We start from the raw sequence: 3,904 nt of genomic DNA on the forward strand, positions 1-3,904 counted from the left end.
CAGTAAACAACCTACAAACAAACTCTTGACTCTAGAAAAAAGTAGGAGCTATTTATAGGCAAGAAATTATTTTCATGTGGGTGGGTCAAAGGGAAAAACGAGCTGAGAAAAGTCAGCAAGGAAACTCCCATTTACCCAGTACCTTGAAGAGAGGAACTGTAGGGCCATTTGCCAGAATGGAAAGTCTGCGTCAGAATTACTAACAGAGGAATGATGTTTCGGTGAATTTTCAGCCTGTTGAAAGTGTCAGCCCATTTTGTTTGGCACAACCACAGACTCAATTTAAAACATAAAACCTGAAGGCATGTCCTTAGGACTAAAGAAACAAAGGAATTTCAACCAGGATCTTGGAATCTGAGAAAAGAGTAAAGAAAAGCAATAGGGTCACTTTAACCAAGCTGCTAAAAGTGTTAACATTATGAAGGTTGAGGCATGAGCAAAGACCCATCCCATTCTTATTCTAACTAGCCTGGGAACTTCATTATTTTTTTAACATTCCAGTCCTGTGCCATTGCCTGGATATGCACGTGGACTTCCAGATAACCCTTAATTACCCCCTGAAGGACGCACATATACATCCACCTGACATCCATTATCCAGGCCACTGGATGAGACCAGACCTCCTGACACCCATCTTCCAGACCACCTGGCATCCATCATTCTGACCACTTGTCACCTGACTGATAACCATCCTGGACAAATCATAGGGCTAAGAATGCAGGGCATGATTATCAAGAATCATTAACTTTTACTGAGAGAACTTTTAACTTTTTCTCTTCTTTGAGACACTTCTGGGTTTTTACCTAGCTGTATTTCCAGTTTGCAAACTCTAAGACCCTTGAATAAATCTCTATCATTTATTTCTAGCAAAGCCTCCAGCCTCACTATTAGTTCCTTCAACACATCAATCATATGATGTGTGTCCTAGCAACAGGAATGCCAGAAAAAGGCCATCTTCCAGGAACCTGAGGTTTCCCACTGCAAGGCTATTTGAGATAGGTCTCCATGTGCATATGAACGTAAAGGGCCTCAACCTGCTGAAAGGCTGTCATGTCACTGCTGCTCTCTTTTTCACTGAGGAAGATTAGAAAACTTTGAATTGTATTTGGAGGAAGTCCAATTTGGGGCAGGAGACTGGGTAGCAAGCGGCTCTGAAGTCAAGGAGACAGCACCTGAAAGGGTCAATCTGGTGGGCCCTGCAAAGGCAAAAGATGCTTCTTAAGGAAGGTAAGCTCTTTGGTCATTGGACAGAGATGACGGTCTCCTTCCCAATCAGCCTCTCAGGGCTGTGGCTTCCGGTTCTTATGGCTCCTAACTTCCCTAGAATATAGGACAAAAGCTCAAGACAAAGAGCAGCAGTTGGTTGATGGAGAAACAGACTGATTCCCAGAGAACAGGGACCGTTTTTGATGGCAGTGATTTGAGTGTCTAAGACCTATATTTAGACCTATATGCAGGCAGGCCTCATTTGACTGAGCTCTGCTTTATTGTGCTTCACAGACATTGCACTTTTTACGGATTGAAGGTTTATGGCAACCCTGCATCAAGCAAGTCTATCAGTACCATTTTTCCAGTAGCATTGGCTCACTTTGTGTTTCTATGTCACATTTCAATAATTTTTGTAATTATTATCATTATTTCTTTCATTATTATCAAATTTGTTATGGTGATCTGTAATCAATGGTCTTTTATGTTGCTATTGTAATTGTTTGCCAAGCACCACACCCATGTAAGACAACAAACTTCATATATGTTGTAAGTGTTCTTATTGCTCCACCAAACATTCCTCTGTATCTCTCCCTCTCCTCAGGCTTCCCTATTCCCTGAGACACATCATTATTGAAGTTAAGCCAATTAATAACCCTACAATGGCCTCTAAGTGTACAAGTAAAAGGAAGAGTTGCATGTTTCTCAGTTTAAATCAAAAGCTAAAAATGATTAAGTTAGTGAGAAAGGCATGATGAAAGCCAAGACAAGCCAAAAGCTAGGTCTCTTGTGCCAAATATTTATCCAACTTGTGAATGCAAAGGAAAGGCTCCTGAAGGAAATGATAAGTGCTACTCCAGTGAATACACAAATAATAAGAAAATGAAACAGCCTGATTGCTGATATGGAGAAAGTTTTAGTGTTCTGGGTAGATCCATCTAGCCATAACATTCTCTTAAGCCAAACCCTAATCCAGAGCAAGGCCCTAACTCTCTTCAATTTCATTAAGGCTAACAGAGATGAGGAAGCTACAGAAGAAAAGTTTGAACTTAGCAAAGGTTAGTTCATGAGATTTAAGGGGAAAAGCCATCTTCATAACACAAAAGTGCAAGATGAAGCAGTAAAGAATGATGAAAAAGCTGCAGAAAGTTATCCAGAAGATCTAGCTAAGATAATTAGCAAAGGTGGTCACCCTAAACAACAGATCTTCAATGTAGATAAAACAGCCTTATATTGGAAAATGTCATCTAGGACTTTCATAGCTAAAGAGGATAACTGAAGAGAGAGAGAGAGAGAGAGAGAGAGAAGTTAAGTTAATGCCTGGCTTCAAAGGACAGGCTGGCTCTCTTGTTAGGGGGCTAATGCAGCTGGTAACTTTAAGTTAAAGCCAATGCTCATTTACCATTCTAAAAATTCTAAGGCCCTTAAAAATTATGACAAATCTACTCTGCCTTTGCTCTATAAATGGAACAACAAAACCTAGATGACAGCACATCTGTTTACAACATGGTTTGCTAAATATTTTAAGCCCATTATTAAGACCTACTGCTCAGAATAAAAGAAAATGTTCCTTTCAAAATATTATTTCTTATTGACAATGCACCTGGTCACCCAAGAGCTCTAATAGAGATGTACAATGAAATTAATGTTGTTTCTGCCTGTTAACACAGCATCCATTCTGCAGCCTATACATCAAGGAGTAATTTTGACTTTCAAGCCTTATTACTTAGGAAATGCATTTTGTAAGTCCATAGCTGCCATTGATAGTGATCCTTCTGATAGGTCTGGGCAAAGTAAATTGAAAACCTTTCGGAAAGGATTCATCATTCTAGATGCCAACTAATAACATTTGTGATTTATGGGAAAAAGTCAAAATATGAACATTAATAGGACTTTGGAAGAAGTTTGAAATTCCAACCCTCATGGGTGACACTGAGGGTTCAAGACTTCAAGTGGAGAAAGAAACTGCAGATGTGGTTGAAATAGCAAGAGAACTAGAATTAGAAGTGGATCCTGAAGATGTGACTAAATAGTTACAATCTCATGATAAATCTTTAACAGAAAAGAAGTTGCTCCTTATGGCTGACCAAAGAAAGTGGTTTCTTGATATAAAATCTACTCCTGATGAAGACTATTGAAATGACAAGAAAATATTTAGAATATTACATAAACTTAGTTGATAAAGCAGCGGCAGAGTTAAAGAATCGGCTCCACTTTTGAAAGAGGATCTACTGTGGGTAAAATGCTATCAAACAGCATTGCATGCTACAGAGAAATCATTCGTGAAAGGAAGTCTTTCAATGTAGCAAACTTCATTGTTGTCTTATGTTAAGCAATTATCTCAGCCACCCCAACCTTCAGCAACCATGACCCTGATCAGTCACCAACTATCAAGATTGAGGCAAGACCAAAAAAGAGGTTATGACTCACTGAAGGCTCAGATGATGGTTAGCATTTTTTTAGCAATAAAATATTTTCAAAGTAAGTTATGTATACTGGGGTGTTTTTTAGACATAATGCTATCTTACACTAAATAGATTAGAGCACAGTGGTAACATAGCTCTTACGTGCTGTGGGAAACCAAAAGGTTTGTGGAACTTGCTTTATTGGGATATTCACTTTATTGCAGTTGTCTGGAACCAAACACACAATATCTCTAAAATATGCCTGAGTAGATATTGTCAGTCTTGACCAGATA

General features: G+C 38.9%; 1 pseudogene; it reads left to right on the forward strand.

Moving 5' to 3' along the window:
• Positions 1–1,806: 1,806 nt before the first annotated feature.
• On the forward strand, positions 1,807–3,658 carry LOC102240581 (annotated as a pseudogene).
• The last annotated feature ends 246 nt before the right edge of the window (positions 3,659–3,904 follow it).

Source organism: Myotis brandtii, unplaced genomic scaffold (assembly GCF_000412655.1).
Source record: "Myotis brandtii unplaced genomic scaffold, ASM41265v1 scaffold596, whole genome shotgun sequence".
NCBI lineage: Eukaryota > Metazoa > Chordata > Mammalia > Chiroptera > Vespertilionidae > Myotis > Myotis brandtii.